General features: G+C 46.7%; 1 protein-coding gene across 2 annotated transcripts in view; it reads left to right on the forward strand.

Annotated features, from left to right (window-relative positions):
* Positions 1 to 10,546: 10,546 nt before the first annotated feature.
* Positions 10,547 to 17,644, forward strand: part of RASSF7 (Ras association domain family member 7) — a 215,913-nt gene continuing 208,815 nt past the window's right edge. The window contains exon 1 of one of the 2 annotated variants that reach the window (XM_069223074.1): positions 10,547 to 10,676. The gene's annotated coding sequence lies outside the window, so the exon portion shown is untranslated. Of the gene's footprint in view, positions 10,687 to 17,644 lie in introns of both variants that reach the window. The other variant, XM_069223072.1, reaches the window with a different exon arrangement.

Consider the following 17,644-nt stretch of genomic DNA (forward strand, 5'->3'; position numbering starts at 1 on the left):
AACTAGCATAGAGTGTATTAGCATAGAGTGCAGTGGCATACAGTGAAGTGTTTGAGAGTGGCATAGAGTGGAGTTGTGCGGACTAGATTGGGGTTGCCTAGACTTGAGTGGTATAGCGTGCAGAGGCGCAGAGAGTGGTGTAGAGAGGCATAAAGTGCATTGGCATAGAGTAGAGTGGTACAGAGTAGAGTAAAGAGGCACAGTGTGAAGTAGCAGAGTGCAGTGGCATAATGTGGAGTGGTTCAGAATGGAGAAAAGTGCAGTGTCCTACAGTGCAGTGGCATGAAGTGGTGTAAAGTGGAGTGATGCAGAGTAGGGTGCAGTGGTGTGGAGTGGTGCAGAGCAGAGTGGAGTATGCAGGGTGTCGTAACACACTGCCATCACAGACAACACATTTTTGATTGAAATGACCATTACATTTGCACAGACATACAGTTTTTCAAATCAAAGTATACTGTGCACAGACGCTGATGTGTGGAAAGTGCATCACTTAATGCATTGATTTGTTTTAATCATATAAAGGTATTTGTTTCCAGCACAGTTCAGAATTAACAAAAATGTGCTTCATTTGTACTCCTAATTCTGATATATTCTGAAGTTTATTTAAATGTTGTCATGTGATAGATAAAACTCTTTCCTAATCCCAGTATCCAGCAAGATTGCTGCATAAATCCTCACTTTGGAGTCAGAGAAAGAAAAGTAGACACTAAGGGCCAGATGTACCAAAGGATTTTACCCATTCTGTGTCTATGGGAAAAAGCTTTCGTACATATGGCCCTAAATTACCACCGAGGACAGAGCCTGACATTTGACTTTGTTCTTTGAATGCAAAGCAAATGTGATGAGATAAGAACAAGATTCAAATGACCTGTTTACAGAAAGGGAGCACTCGGCAGGATACTGCAAATAAGATTTGGGCAAGGGAAGGGACAAACTCAAGCTGCATAGCCTAAAACAAATAAAGCCAGCAAATTGAAAGTAACAAAATGTGAGTTACAAACCATAAGGCCAATGGCAAGCAACGGGCAGAATGCATTCCAAAGGAAGCTCTATGAATGTACTTAAAGTGACAGCCATGGGATACTTTGTGGGGAAAGTCCAGTAGTTTAGTCCAGTCCGTATCTTGCAGAGGTTTTGCCACATCAATCACCCAGGTAGTATGACGAGAAGACCTTGAGTAGTTTCCATGTTGCAGGAAAGGCCTGCACACACATTCTATCAGTTTGCCACCTGTTCCTATAGTGTAGAGCTTCTGGCACACCTCTTGTAGTGTTAGTGCTAGGTGGCAGACATGAAATAGGGCATTTAATGATTATTTAAGGTGGTTGCAAGTAAGGAGTTGACCGAGGTGAAGATGGTAGTCTGCCACAAGGGTTTGGAAATTTAGTAGCTCGCCTTCCAGAAACAAATCCCCCAATTTTAAGACACCTGCAGCATGCCACTGAGGTGTTGCTCTGAGCACAGCCGTCCTGTGAGAGTGGGAAGGCTTAGCAAAGGTAGCGTTTCTTCTTGTCAGTGAGTTTACAGGTTCTGGCAAGGCAAGAGAAAGCTGTGCATGGTAACCCCGGATGGTGATCCTTAGAATTGTCAGTTGGAAACAATGAGCAGTACATTAAGCCTTCCTTAAAAGTCTTTACTGATAAACCCCATCTCATGCAGGGAGGTGGGCAGAAAGCCCACCGCCCTGAATGAGGACCTGTGCAGCTGAATAATAGCATTCTAAGTTCAGAAGACCTAATCCACCCACAGTCACGGGTAGCTTTAGAGTGGAAAGAACTACCCGATGGCGCAGCAGCGACCAAATCAGATGTGTTGCATGTCTGAAGAAGGAATGAAGGACGAGCAGGGGAAAGTTTGCAAAATAATACTATCATTGGGGTAGCACACCATCTTCACTAGTGCCACATGGCCTACTATGGACAGCAGAAGAGAAGACCAAAAAGCAAACTGGGCTTGGAGGGACATGACGCTCTGCTGAGATTTTCATCCTGCAAATCAGTGGGAGAATGGTAGATAATAATCACTAGGTATCAAAAGGTAACTGGTTCCCATTTCAATCTGGGATCTAATTGTATATAAAGGGCAAATCAGTGCCATATGTTAAAGAAACAATAATTACATTTTTACATTTTTACATTTGTTTGTGCAATTTACATCCCAAATATTTTGAAGATTCTATATGTACTTGACACTTAGGGATAACCCAGATCACTAGTTTGGCTTTTGCTCAAATTCAAAAACATTTTAAGACATGGAAAAAGCGGGCAATTGCCTTGCACGACCTTTCAAGGGGTCTGACCCCTGCTCACCCTTCACAAGCACAAACGGCGGACCACTGCATCCAGAAGAATTTGTCAAGGTGGGTGGGTGTTGCTTGTTCAACCACTTGACAATGCCTCTTCTGTTTCTCCCCTGTGTGCAGAGACAACACCCCAGATACCCAGTACCTTCCAATAGTCTTCGTGGACCCATCTTGTCTAATTTTAGGAATTGTCCCACCTGTTCTTCTCTTCCTTATTTATCCAGTTCTTAGCAACAAACCTTTGGATCACTTGCTGTGGATCTCCCATTTGATCTCAATTTCATCCTCCTCTTTTATTATCTTTAATTGGTAGTCCGGGCTCCCATTTCTGAGATAAATGTAGAGTTCCTGACATACACTCTAGTGTTGTGAGACTACAGACAAGTTGTGGGGACCTGACATCCTGACATTAGGTGTGAGACTATCACCCACACCATTTGCCCTGCCTCATTAAAAAATGTTTAGGTTAAAAGTCCATGGGCGGTTGGGGTGAGCCAGATGTTTTTGTTCAATTTGTTTAAACTAGCATAAGGTTAATTACCTTGTTTCCCAAACTGTTTGCCAGTGGTTTTAAAATGTTCAGAAACATAATCAAAATGTTGCTGTTCCTTTCTCTTCAAGAAAGATTTGGTAGATTTGGGTAGGGGTGATGGCCTTGACGCAGTGCTGAACGACATTAATTTACTACTGAACAAGGACGTAATGTGACACCTGAATGTACCATACCAGGAGGCAATCACAAAAAGACCACCGTGAATAAATAGTGCCATGTAAAAAAAGAGTAAGTGCACTGACAACATAGTGAGGCATGGCCTCTCTTGGGTGTGTGTGTAAAACTGACGTTTGTTCTTGAATTTTTGTGTTGAATTTTAACCCTTTGTCCTGAATTTTTGTCCTGAATGTTGACCCTTTGTCCTGAATTTTTTACAGTCCTGTCCAGAATTTGCCTCAATGCCAGGTGGTCACCCTAATATGTAATAGTGAGTCTAGGTCCAATTTTTGACCTCACTTCAAGGTTTTGAAGTCAGGCATGCTGTTTTAATTGTTATCCTAGTTCAACAAAGGGTCTATATATAGTCAGTTTCTTTTAGAGTTCATTGGTAAGTAAGCCGCCGGACTGAGAATAGCTTTTAGGGGTGCCAAAGACACCTTTAAAGCTCCTGTGAGGAGAGCAGTTTCATGGTAGGACTTTGAAATGACAATAGCTTGAATGACTGACCTGAAACCTTGGTTTGAGAGATAGGAGATGGGATGTACACCAGCAATCAATAACCCCGGGAGGCACTCTTATGATGCAAGGGTACGGGTAATCCGACTGGAAGGGAGTGCATAAGGCAACATGCACAAGGCAATGAGGCTACCGCATGACTAAAATGATTCGGGTGGATTAAAACATAGAGCAGAAATGAAAGGTAGTAACCAAGCAGTATTTTAAAGCCGGGTGTGACGCCTTGTGCTGCGCGCATTTGAATGAAAACAAGGCAGATTCACACTTTCAATTGTGCCACAATAAATCGTGTTATTTCCACACGGACAGGCACCTCAGATTGTGGTGTGTGCTATAAATGGGCAGCATTGCTATGAAAAGGTGGCTCAGTCTACCAGGATGTAAGACTAATGTGAGTGTCCTAGGAGTTGCGGCAGGTAGTTTAGCACGCTGAGCTATCACAGCGGCTGGGAGTCTTCAACGGTGAGTTTGTGCGGGCGGGCGTTTACTTCTCATTCCGATGACCACAAGTCACATTTCCCAAATTAAACCCACAGAAAGAACAACAGAGCTGCGCCAGAGAGCGTGTGGGCGGGAGGAAAACAATCCCCTGGTTGTGGTGGGCGCGGACAGCCCAGTTCCCATGAAAGGCAGCAATGGGATTATCAACAGGATTGAGCTATTCAAATGAGGCCTGCATTCCAGGCCCATGCGGTCACTTCCTGGGTCATCGTTCCCGGACATGATCAGCCTCGCATCCCTCACTTCTGGTTTAGATCTACGGCTGCAAATGGTGGACAAGTGCCCGTACAATTTGTCACAAAAGGTGGCGAAGATGTGAAAGTCTAGGGCAATGAAATAATTCCTGACACGGAAGTACCTCTGTAAGGCCAACGTTTGAGTTTGCATCGACAGGGTGTAGAAATGGACTAGCACACAAAAACTACAATTAATGTCACAGGCTGACAAATAAAGAATTAAAATAAACTTTAAGAAACACGTTATTTCGTAATATCACGACTCATTATTTTATCAAGTAAAAATTGCACAGCTGCAGTAGATCCAGTTTCACAAAATCCTTCTAAAATATTTAAAATGTAAAGGCAATTTCGTGGACATAACAACATAGAAGTAAATTTCTAAATTTCGTGACTATAAAAGCAACAGTTTTGGTTAGTTCAAGGGACAGCGGGTCACGGCCTAAAGATTCAAATGTAGAAACATGCCCGGAGCAAAGTAGCAACAACAAATGCCCGCTATCTTGGTCCTGAATTACATTTTATACAGACTTAAGAAGAGACAGGGACTGCCAGGGACTGGTCCATTTGCCGGGCCCCTGAATTACGATGGTTCTGCGGCCACCGTTTCTTAGTTTATTCATCAACCCCTTCCTGAATGTGAAGGGCCGAGCAAGGTTAGTCTGCCATTCAGGGCTATGCAAGAGTGAGGCAGTCCTTGCCTCCCGAACAGTTGTCGTGGCATGCTGCAGTGGGGAGGTTGCGCTGAGTTGTGTTCACTGTGCCAAAGTGCCACTGAAGTGGGTCACAGTCATGTGTCTGCGGTGCAGCAGCTGACTTCAGCAATGCTGGTTGTGGGGTCTCTCTGCTTGTCCTTCATCAACCCTGTTCTTCAGGGGTTCTCTGTTGCAGCTTCAGTGTGATAGTGTTGGAACTGCGAGGCAGCCTGTGTTAGCTCGGGGAATAGGGCAAGGGTAGCTGATTAATTGCCAGACCTTGGCCTGTCAATACTATGATGGGAAAAGGTTGATAATGCTGTCTCCTAGCGCCTGCCATACTAAATGTGAATACTTGGGCCCGTATTTATACTTTTTTAGCGCCGCATTTGCGTCGTTTTTTGACGCTAAAACGGCGCAAACTTGCAAAATACCATTGTATTTTGTAGGGTTGCGCCGTTTTGCGTCAAAAAGCGGCGCAAATGCGGCGCTAAAAAAAGTATAAATACGGGCCTTGGTGCCTAAAGGTAGTACGAGCTGTGTAAAGGTGTCCACCTCTGCCTGCGGAAGGGTTCGAGTGGCTGTTTTCCATGCCATGACTTGTGGTGCCCTCAATGACTTCTGGGGCTCTAGTGGTGATATATGGTATCAAAAGTTAGTAAAAATTATAATTGGTCAGTTACAAATGGTTTTACTGAATCCAATAGTTAAAACATATTTGGGAATTTCGTATACATGATAGAGTAAATTCCAGTTTATTCCAGCTGTACCTTGGAGCTGGCTATGGGTGCCTGGTGGTGTCTCTTGGTTGTGGATGATATTCATACTTCACCTGTAGGATTTCTTATTTTCTCCAAAAATTCTATGTGCACGCATTTATATTACTGTTCTTCTAAATAAGCACCTGTGCTGCGCACAGTGTGCCATCAGTCTGGATTCATGAAACCTTTCAATAGTACGGGTTATCACTTTCTTTAATGTTGTCAATATAGACCAGAGTTTTTTCACTTTTTACAATATGGATTGACAGCGCAGCTGTTGCCCGATAAGTATGTAAGCATCACTAGAGAGGGACTTTGGGCCGACCCACATGTTGGAAGCCAGGAGTACATGTTTTGATTGGGCAGAAGTTATGTGCTTCCACAAATGTGCTGACCCTCCAGATCCAGGTAGCTGTCATAATTTGCTTACTTAAACAGCAGTCTAAGCTTGCACTTTCAGGGGAACACACATGGCATTAGAATGACATTAAATTGTCTTAGATAATTGATGTTGTTTTTCTCTGGCAGCAGCATAGATGGGAGCAGGACAGTCATTAACCACCATACATTTTTAGGTCTGGCGTCAATCAATCAGTCAGTCAATCATTATATTTAAAGAGCGCGGTTTATCACCCTGAGAAGTATCCAGGCACTGGAGGTTGTTGCTGCAAGTTGGTGGTTATTCCTCAAAAAGCCATGTTTTGAGCTTTCTCCTGAAGTCGATGAGGGTGTGCGTGGTCTGCAGATGGGTGTGGAGGTCGTTCCAGATCTCGGTGGCAAGGTGGGAGAAGGCACACACTGCACTGCGGCGGCGTAGAACTCTCTTGACTTGGGCGAGGGATGTTGATCGTACCTCCCTGGTGGACAGGTCATCTGTGGTTGATGAGTTTCGGTCTGATGTAGTGGAGGGCTTTGTATGTGGTGGTGAGGACCTTGAATTTGCACCTCGTGTGCAGGAGCAGCAAGTGGAGATCTCTGAGGTGGGGGAAGATGTGGGTCCACCTGAGGAGATCCAGGATAAATCTTGCGGCCGCATTCTGGATGATCTGGAGGTGGTGGAGGAGTTGGGCAAGGAGTCTGACGTAGAGGGCGTTTCAATAGTCTAGTCTGCTTGTGATGATGGCTTGTGTTACTGCCTTTCTGGTTTTGATGGGGATCCATCTGAAAATCTTTAATAGCATGCAGAGGTTATAGAAGCTGGCAGAGGCCACTGTGTATATCTGTCTTTTAAAGATGAGTTTGCTGTCAATGGTGATGCTGAGATTGTGGGAGTGGTCAGTTGAGGATTGTCTGAGTGTGGTGGGCCACTAGGAGTCATCTCAGGGGGAGGGGTTGTTTCTGAAGATGATCACCTCAGTCTCGTATGTGTTCCATTTCAGGCCATTGGATTTCATCCGTTCAGTGATGTGGGTCATGGCTTTGCTGAAGTTGTCTGTAGGGGAGGCGTGGTCTTCAGAGAGGAAGAGTATGAGTTTTGTGTCATTGGCGTATGAGTTGATGTTGAGTCCATGGGAATTCACAGTCTCTGCTAGGGGCATTACGTAGGTGTTAAAAGGGTGAGGCTGAGTAAGGATCCCTGGAGGACTCTGCATATGATCCTCTTTGGTTCTGAGGTAGAAGGTGGGAGGCGGACTGTTAAGGTGCATCTTGCGATGAAGGTGTGGATCAATTTGAGGGCGTTGCTTTGGATGCCAATGTGGTGGAGTCTTGAAGTAAGGGTGTAGTGGGAGATGGTGTTGAATGCGGCAGAGAGGTCGAGGAGGATCAATTCTCCCTTCTCTCTGTGGTCTAAAAGGGACCTGATGAGGGTGGTCTTGTTGCTGTAGTTGGTGCAAAACTGCATTGGGAGGTGTCCAGTAGGTTGTCCCTCTCTAGGTGTTCGGAGAGCTGTTTGTTAATGGCTTTTTCAGGGAATTTAGCTGGGAAGGGGAGTAAAGAAATAGGGTGATAATTTTTGAGTTTGTTGGGGTCCGAAGATGGTTTCTTGAGGAGCGTCTTGACACCTGATTGCTTCTAGGCTTTGGGGATGGTGGCAGTCCTGATGGAGGTGTTCATGATGGGAGTAGGGACGTGGCTGATTTCCTTTTGTCCTAAGTTAAAGATGTAGTGAGGGCACGGGCCACTGGGTAAGCTGGAGTGGGTCAAGCTCATGAGGGCTGCTGTTTCCTGGATAGACAGAGGCTCCCAATCTGTGATGAGGTGGCTGGGGGAGTCTCCTGTTGGGGTCAGTAGGTATTGAGTGGTGTTAGGTTGGGGTGAAAGTTACTGTAGATGGCTGTGATCTTGTCATGGAAGTAGTCGGTTAGTGAGTCGCAAAGGGTCTGAGTTGGTTGGATTGTGTTCTCAGTGGCTGCTGGGCTGAAGAACTTGTTGGCGATCTTGAAGAGTTCCTTTGGGCAGTTGGTGCGTTCTTCAACGCAGCTGAGTATGTCCCACGGTGTGGGTGGGGCTGGTGACTAGTTTTTTAGAGTCCAGAGTTGCCTAGGCCATCCAGGAGGTTGGTAGAGTTGTGGTCGTGGGGGTCATCTAGGTGGAGTTTGAGATCTCCTAGAAACATGTAGTCTGTTGAGTTGATGGCAAGGGGGGCAATGAAGTTGGTGTTGCACTCGCAAAAGGTGGGGTGGGGGTCTGTATGTGAGGGTTCCCCTGACAGTGGTTCTGGCATTGATTTGGATGAGGAAGTTAAGTTGCTTCATGAGGTGAGTTTATTCTTCCTCTAAGGTGGTGCACAGGAGGTTGTCCTTATACATGATGGAGATCCCTCCTCTTTGCTTGTTGTGCAGGCTTTGTGCTTCACTTTTTAGCCTTGCGGGTGGCACAAGTGATGTTGGAGCCAAGGCGAGTGTGACCAGGTCTCAGTGATGAACAACAGGTCTGGGCTGAGGGTATTCACGGTGCCCCATATTTTTGTGGTGTGTGTGCAGAGCAACCTGGCGTTGAGCAGTAGGCACTGTAGTTGTTTCTCGGTCTTGGGGAGCGATGGTGTGGGGGCGGCGTGGGTCTCAGTGATGCGGGTGAAGTGGCATTGGAGGCAGGCTAAGGGTCCGACCATGGTCTCGGGGGAGGTGATGCAGCAGTTTTTGTCTCAGTTCCTGAGGGCCAGGGTTCAGAGCACTGTGGTGAAGAATATGCGGGTAGTGGGAGATCCAGGGTTCCTGGCGCTGGGCTCAGTCCAGATGTGGGCGGGTGCAGACAGATTTGCCTTTGTCATGCCTTCTGCATGCTAGTGGTGCGCCCGCTGCGCGGTCACGCTGCAACCACCTTTAAGTAGGCATGGAGAGGGAAGGGCAAAGTGGGAGGAGGGTGGTAGGGGAGAAACTGTGGGCAAAAATGGCAGGAGGGCAACAGGGCACAGCGGGGTCAAGCCCAAAAGGGCAGGAGAACAAAGGCCCTAAAAAGGAGCAAAGAAAAGGCCTAACAGGCTAGACAGCACCCTGCCCTACTCAGCAGAGTAGGCAGGCAAAGGCAGCAGGGAGAGCTGGCAGGACAGTGTAACTGTCCCCTGACCTTTTAACCTACACCAATATTACATCCAGTTTTTTGCTATCACTCAAATACTTATCTATTCTCATGGTACCTACTTGTAATGCTTCACATTACCTTGCAACATTAATTTAAAGCCAGGCCTGAGTATTGGCAATGTTTGTTGAGCCGTGTGTTTAGTATGGTGAGGACGCTGCAACTGAACCTAGTACAACGCATTTGAAACTAGTCAGCAGGAAATTTCCAGTAAGGCAGACATATGCAAGACACCACAAGACCAGGCAGTGGCAGCAGCAGCAGGAGGGATGTGCCGAGGATGTGGTGGGAATCAAGGGTAAAGAGCTAGGCCTCACGTATAAGGAATTACTACTGGAGTGACACGGTCCCAAGCTACAGTGCTAAGTGATAAGCCTGCAGGACAGCCCGCAGCCTCACTGAGGCTTTAATACGTGCTGAGTCGGCCTCGCATGGAGTCAGTCTTGCTTAATGGCCGACCTCAGATGGGATGACGCTAAAGAAAACAAGGCCCGTTGCTGCACTTGAGGCCTACATGCGTGCACACTGTGTCGTCTGTTCCCGTTTCCTGCACCCAAAAGGCCACTTGAAGTATGGGTGAACTGGCAGAAAGGAAGTGTTAAAGAGCACGTGCACGCACACTGAGACCCTACTCTTTGCGTTTAACGTGGCCTCTGGGAAGCATGAAGGCTGCGCCTAGCTGTCAAACGCGCAGCAGGTAAGTGGCACCGAGGTCTAAGTATTTTAAGCTCCCGCTACACCCCAATTATATGTTTTGTACTACGAAACTAGGAAAGCGGGGTCATTTTTCTTGCTTGCTTTCAGGCCCATTGTACCCTTTCAGGATTGGATGACGGGCTGGGAAAGGCACTCACGTGTCGATAAAAGCATGCATGTGACGTTGCCATGCCATGAATTGCTTGCCAGCGTATTGGCTCATCCTGAAATCTAGCTATTTTCTTACTTGGCTAGTCGCCTCTGTCTCTGTTCAGCCGCCCCCACTTACCCACCTCCTCTCGCTCCCTTTTCTTATCCTCAGTAAATGGGCCACCGGTAAGAGCAGCATCGCCGCCTCCCCAACTCTTCATCCCCCACCAAGCCCGCACAGACACAAAGCCCTGGACGGCCCCCACCGCCCCTGCTCCGTCTCCCTGGACACTGCCATGCTCTTCACTCTCAGACACATAACAGGCACTCCGACGGCACATGAGTGGGTCCACGGTGAGCCCTGATTGGCCGCGAGCCGCTTTTTGAATGGATGGGTGTCCGTGGCAACGAGAAGCAGGCCTCCATCACCAGTGCATCCCCATCGCAAAGTACGTCGTGCTCTGAGGACCAGGGAGAGCGGATCGGAGGAGCCTCGAGGGACCTCGGTCACCGGTGAAGGAGCGGCGAGAGGCTTTGGCCACCGAAGGAGGATCCTCAGGACGACCCGTGGCGGAGCACCACGTCAAGGTACTGCCAGGTAGGGACAGAGGTGAGACAGCGAGGAAGGGATTCTGAGTGGGGTTGGCGCCCTCTTGTTTGTCTGTAACTTGTGCTTCCTTAAGGTATCTTTCAAGAATTGGCTCTTTCCAACCTAATTGAATTAAGTTATTGGTGAATAAGACAAGCATTCTCACGCACACTCTTCCAAACTCTCAAGTTGTCCCAGTAGCACTACGCACGCACACAAACTCTGACTCTGCACACCTCACACTTAACCACCCCACATCTATCCTTTCGTTCATACTGAACTGTCTCACACGCACACAATATCTCGCGCACAAACTATCACTCTAGCCCTTCTCTCTCACGCGCACATTAGCTCACACGTGGCCTCACGCACACAGTCTGAGGGTTCCACGCACACACTGCCTTATAGACACACTGGCTGCATGCTTCTCACACACAGAAATAGAAGAGATTAAATACTAAGAACGACGAAGGAAACAAATGCAGGGGTTTACAAATTAACTTTGTTGGTGAGCAGACGTACAAATCTTGAAAGCGCTGCAAATGATTGACAGAAGACGGCGATATAAGCTAAAGCAGGGTGTTGGGTGAGCTTCTGAGGAGGAGGAAGGAGACTGTGTGTCATCAGGCGAAGGGCCTGTGGGGAGGAGGGGCTGCGTGTGAGGAACACACGGAAGAGGAGCGTGCCTAGCGACGGGCCTCTGAGGAGGAGGATCTGTCAAGGGCCATGTCACGTGAGAGTCTGCTGAGGGTCATATGAGGTCATGTTGGAGGCTTTGCCAAGGTTTGTTCGAGTCTGTAGAGAGCTGTGTGGTAGTCTTGAGGGGTCACAGTGAGGGTCCACTGGGGTTATTGGGAGCCGGTTTAAGCCTAGGTGATTCAATGTTGGGAAATGTGTGGGTTTGTTGAGGGTCAGCTGGGAATGCGTGAGGGCCCAGGCGGTGCCAAATGATTGTCTGTGATGTTCTTGTGGAAGCTATGTTTAGGCCTGTTAGACACTACGTGAAGGTACCTCGAGAGCTGTGAAACAGTGTATTGGACACAGTATGAGGGGTTTATTGGTGGTTATACGAGGTGATGCTGTTGCTATATGAACTATGTTGTGGTCTGTGGCGATTATGGGGTCTGTCGGAGATTCTGCAAGTGTCTGTTGAGCGTCGTGTGAGCATCAATTGAGCTTTTTCTGAGGGTTTACTTGTATGCACGGTGGAGGGCTGTCAGGGAACTTGGTGAGGGTCTTCTGGGTAATTTGGGGTTTCTTTGGAGTTATTCATGGTTTGTTTGGAGCCATATGGATGTTGGGGACTCAGTGAAGGTGTGCTGGACACTTCGTGAATGTCTCATGTCAGCTATGAGAAAGACTGTGCAGGGTTATGTTCTGTTGAGGGCGATGTAAGGATCTCTAGAAAACATATATGTCTATGTGTTGGTCTAATGATAGCTATGTGAAATTCTGTAGCGCCCTTTGGGGATGAAGTCAGTGTCTGTGTTGGGCTGTGAGAGTCTAGGAGGGGCCATGTAAGAGTCTAGCGAAGGATATGTGAACAATGGGAAGCCTGATGACGTCTGAGAATGGATTGGCAAAGGTCACATGATGTTACTTATTGGCAGTTTTGGGGTCTATTTGGGCCATGGAGTGGGCAAGTGGAGCCCATTTACGAGTCATGTGCAAACTATGGGGGTCATTCCGACCCCGGCGGGCGGCGGGCGGTGCCCGCCGGGCGGAAACCGCCCAAACACCGCATCACGGTCAAATGACCGCGGCGGTGATCACAACTTTCCCGCTGGGCCGGCGGGCGATCTCAAGCAGATCACCCGCCGGCCCAGCGGGAAAGCCCCAGCAAAGATGAAGCCGGCTCCGAATGGAGCCGGCGGATTTGCTGGGGTGCGACAGGTGCAGTGGCACCCGTCGCGATTTTCAGTGTCTGCTTTGCAGACACTGAAAATCTTAATGGGGCCCTGTTAGGGGGCCCCTGCAGTGCCCATGCCAGTGGCATGGGCACTGCAGGGGCCCCCAGGGGCCCCACGACACCCGTTCCCACCAGCCTCTTCCTGGCGGTGTAAACCGCCAGGAACAGGCTGGCGGGAAGGGGGTCGGAATCCCCATAGCGCCACCATGGAGGATTCCCTGGGGCAGGGGAAAACCGGCGGGAAACCGCCGGTTCCCCTTTTCTGACCGCGGCTTTACCGCCGCGGTCAGAATTGCCCCGGAAGCACCGCCAGCCTGTTGGCGGTGCTTCGTCTGCCCTCTGCCCTGGCGGTTACAAACCGCCAGGGTCAGAATGAGGGCCTATGTCTGTTGGGAACCCTGCGAAAGTATGTTGGGGCTGTGAGGGTTCCTCTTGGATATCATTAGTTTTTAGATCTATTTAAAGGTCTATTGAGGCCTGTTTTAGAATAGTTTGTGGGTAAGGCAAGGGTCTCTTGAGGACATTCAGTGTGTTTGCTTTACAACTAAAATGTGGACCTCAGATAGCTCATGTGATTGGCCTGCCTTATGCAGTGTATCATTCTAAATTTTGGAACATTTTGATTTGACTTGCACTGCAAGCTATGCTCGAGTCTGGACTAAAGTGTGCTTTTTGTTGAAATCTAGAGAGAGGAGAACACTCGTTAGAAGCTCTTTTGTTCATTCTTGAATTGCTTGGGTGGCATTTTCTAACTAAAAAACTATAATACTTTACATACTATGGTAAATGCTTATGTCACTGATGGTGGTAATGTACTAGTCCACTGTGGAAAGACTGAGCAACGACAGGGTTTCACTGGTGGACTGATTTCTTCCACTTGGAGTGGTCTCTGCTAAAAGTGAGTGTCCCTCGGAAGCCCAAGAGTGCCAATACTGTTGGGGGGTGTCTTAATGTCTTTTGAGTGCACTTTGGAGTCTGATGTGGCTGCAAGAGGAGCTTTTGGGGAATTTGAATGGACAAAATAGGGTGTCAGTGGGGATGGGTGTGTTTCACTTTGTCACAGTAGCCTCATGAAAGTGGAGCCTTCCATTGCTTAGTTCTCTTTTTGTTTTGAATGTTTTATGCAGTTAACAATCTTTATCTTTTGTGCATGTTTGCTACAATACGCCTCATTTCCATGTTTGTGTTTCTACTGCAGACCTATATCAGAATGGACTTGTGCGTATCCTAGGTTAGTTGAGCAGTATTTTCTTAATCCAAACATTGCAGAGTAATACTAATCACCTAATCCAGGCATATCCATCCATTATTTGTGTTTCTCATATTAAACAGTATTTGACCCTGAAGACTTAAGTCTTTTAAAGGTGAATTTGGCTTGCCTAGAGTCTTATAGAAATAAATGTATTATTTCCGTAAAATAAAAATTGAAAGCATTTGAGGTCATATCTTAACTCTAAATCACTGACACTCTGTTTTCTCCATTGCACACTCTTGTAGCTGCCTATGCTAGTTTAAGGGTGTATTAAATACATATTAAGTGAAATACAAGTGACTGGAAATAGACCTTGTTGAGTGTGGTAAACTGTGTTTCAGCTAAAATGCCTTCCCTTTTTGTAGAGTAAGTTTTGACAGCTCAACCACAACTACCAACGGAGAGTCAAAGAAAATGAGCAAGTCTTGGCTTCTTCTAGCCAATGAGGACAGCATGTATCACAGACCATCACACTTAAGAACACAGTCATCCATATACATTAACACACAAACAGACATTTCATGTACACACAGCTTCATGCATTCCCACTGACAGCCACGTCTCTCACGGTCTAAGAGAGCCTGGGGGGCCAACTCCTTCTCCACCAAGGCCGCTCGTCTCTGGAATGATCTTCCCTCTGAACTCCGTCATGAACACTCAGAACTGCTTTTTAGAAAAAAACTTAAGACCATTCTTTTCTGTAGGTAGCTCTCTGAATTCTCCTATTGCTAGCACTGGTCAGGTTAGGTTTAGCGCTGGGATGCCTTCGGGTCACTACGCGCTTTATAAATCCTTAAAACTAAACTAAACTCTCTGCCACTGCCCCTCTACTGAATCTTGGCGAGCCAGACTGGCAGCTCCTACCTATTTTTAGTTTACTTATCTCTGGTACAGATGCAACATGAAAGAGGAGGCTGACATCTAGGCACCAAACCACATGGTGCTGTGACCCCTTAGAGTTCAAGAGTCAGAGAGCTACTCTCTGCCTCCTGAGCCCTGGGAAGCACCAGCACATGCACGGCATGTGCTAGGGTGTCATGAAGCATTGTGGGGCTGACAAGCTGGGTGCGGAGGAGGAAGGTAGCGAGGCCCTCATGCACACTGACTGAGGAAGACAGCTAAGCTGAGGACAAGAACGAATGTGGCCATCAATCTGTGGCTTTAAAGTGTAGCCACAAATTGATTTACTGTGTTATTGTAGTTCTCTCATTTGTGGTGCCTATTAGTTACACAAGTACAGAGAATGGATGCAGGTTCTTGAGGGTGCTTCATGCCAGAGTAGCCCATCTCCAGCCCATCCGGATACAACTGCTCTCTTTTTTGTAATGAGCATAAAAGGGGCATCAGGATTGGCAAGGCAAGGTGACCTAAGACGCTCTAAGAGACTGAGGCGGCCTGTGTTCTAGGTCCTCTGGCTCCCTGAAACAGCAAGTGTTGTAAGGTAGTACATACAGTGCGCATGTCACTTACTGCTCCACTGTGCATGCTAGAGGGTCCTCCGATAGGAGAGCCATGCCTTTTTCTACATGACTGAATCACCACAATAAGATTCTACCTCACGCCCTAACACGTTATTCATGAACGAAAGCATTTAGCCTGCGGGTGCATTGGTAAAAAAATGGAGATATTGAAAGTGTGGCAGCTTGCACTAGATGGTGTGGCAGTGCCAGAACATGACGAGCCGCCACTGAAGACTCAGCTCCATGTAGGATCACCAAAAGACCTTCTTACTACCTCACCCTCCTCTCTTGGAGTGGAATGGAACTACTTGTCTCCCACTGTGGACAGCCTGGCATTAGAACACACTTCATAGGTAAGGTCAAAGTGTTATATGTCAATCCAATGGCCCTCAAAGGACTGTGGCATGCTCCTGTCCAGACCATTCAAGATACACAGGTACATGCAGTGTTGCCTCCTGTCACCACTCCTCTCTATAACAAGCATTGGCAAAAACCAATCAGGCTCACTTATTACTTAAAAGTAATGATCAATTGGCATTGCCAGTGCTTGTTTAAAATAGTCGTCATTGTCTGTCAAGATCGATGTTATATCTTTCACATTTCTTTCGGCACCAGTTGTTTTAGTGACCATGAGATGGAACCGAAAGGCAGCAGACTGGTATTGTTTAAAAGTGGCTGTGTTTGCAACGCTGCGTTCGGGGCAGGATGAACGAAAAAATTACAGATGTTGACACCAAAAAGCTCCTTTGGGTGTGTCAGACAAATAAAGATTTGGAAATCAACAACTAGGGACAACTGAGATTAACCCAAAATCCATCAAATCTTGAGCAAGATTTGGGTCTGTGTGCAAGATTTGGCTTTGTGGAGTACTGTATAAAATGCTGCCTCCTGATAAACAGCTGGTTTTGTCTGTAGGAAGACCACAACAAGCTTTGTAACCACTGATGCTGGTCTTAACTAGGACTGAGATTACAAAAGAGATCCATTCTGCAACAGGAGGGGCATGGTTATTCCTTAACCAGGCCTTGTTATGGTAAACCTGGAAAATCCACAGAAAAGTCAGTGAAGCAACTGTGACAGCCATGGATCAGTGTTCAAAAGTCTCTCATCATAAAATTAACTGGAGTAAATGTAACTTCCTCTTCAGAAGGGAACCATGCTACAGACCTGCTCGGGCGACAAAAAAAACTACATATGTTTTAGAAAACAACCTCAAATATTTCAGTAATAAGTTGAACAGAGGTGCGGATAAAATGGTGGCTATTAACTATGTCTGCATTACAATACCATAGCTCAGTTCACAAGAATGGAAAAAAACTAGTTATTTCTCTAGGGGTATGGCGCAGATGACCAACATTGTGGTGGCACTTAGACTGAACTGGTTGAAATTCAGAGAAATTGAAAGGTATGTTCAAGAGAAAAGAGAAACCAAGACCAATCGCGCCCAACTGTTTGTGGAGCCGCAAGGTCATCTTACCTGATGGCATCCCAACAAATGTGCTCTAAAATAGTCTACTTTCCCTCAGAATGACCTGCAGAATCTAATGGCCAGTGATCTCTGGCGTGTTACCAGTTACAATAAACCCATTCCCGAGACAAACAGGGTTGTCAATCATGCAATACACAAAGAACTGAAGCAGCACGACTCTGTATACCAAGTAAACACACCAACTTGGGGCAAAGAAGACCTTCACCTAGACAGTAAACCATAGACCTGTTCGACTGAACATGAAATGGAAAAATACCACAAAAAGTGCACTAGAAAATGCCGCAACGATGTCCTTCATATTGTCAGTGAGTGTATGTAGTGCTAGTGTGAAAAGAAAAGGCAAAACCGAGTAAATAGCAAACTGGAAAATATACAATTACCGAACTCTGGAAGAGCAATTACAACTAGACACCTCACAGAACCGAGTTATTTACTAACTGAACAGCAAACTGCAGACATTGCAAAGGGGAACCGCTAGAGAGACAGGTACACCAAGAAACCTAATCTTGGTGTACAGGAATTTTAAAAGAGCTAAACCTAATCTAACATGACTGGATAGTCTAGGGAATGTTCACAGAACTCGTAATTAATCTGGACAAAACCCCGGCACATTGTAACGGACATAGCAAGAACAAATCATTTTCAAAACCCCAAAAGTGTCATGGACATTTACGATTGTTGGACAGACAAAATGCCTGAAAGAAATGTGGTTGAAATTCATACATAAATGATACTCTTCATCTACACACACTGCCCCTGTGTACGGCCAGCCTATAAAAGGAACCTAAACACAAGAGGCGCAAAAATGGCAACAGCGGTATGTTAACCTTTATGTTATGAACTTGTGCATAGCACCT

Source organism: Pleurodeles waltl, chromosome 3_1 (genome assembly GCF_031143425.1).
Source record: "Pleurodeles waltl isolate 20211129_DDA chromosome 3_1, aPleWal1.hap1.20221129, whole genome shotgun sequence".
NCBI classification, from domain to species: domain Eukaryota; kingdom Metazoa; phylum Chordata; class Amphibia; order Caudata; family Salamandridae; genus Pleurodeles; species Pleurodeles waltl.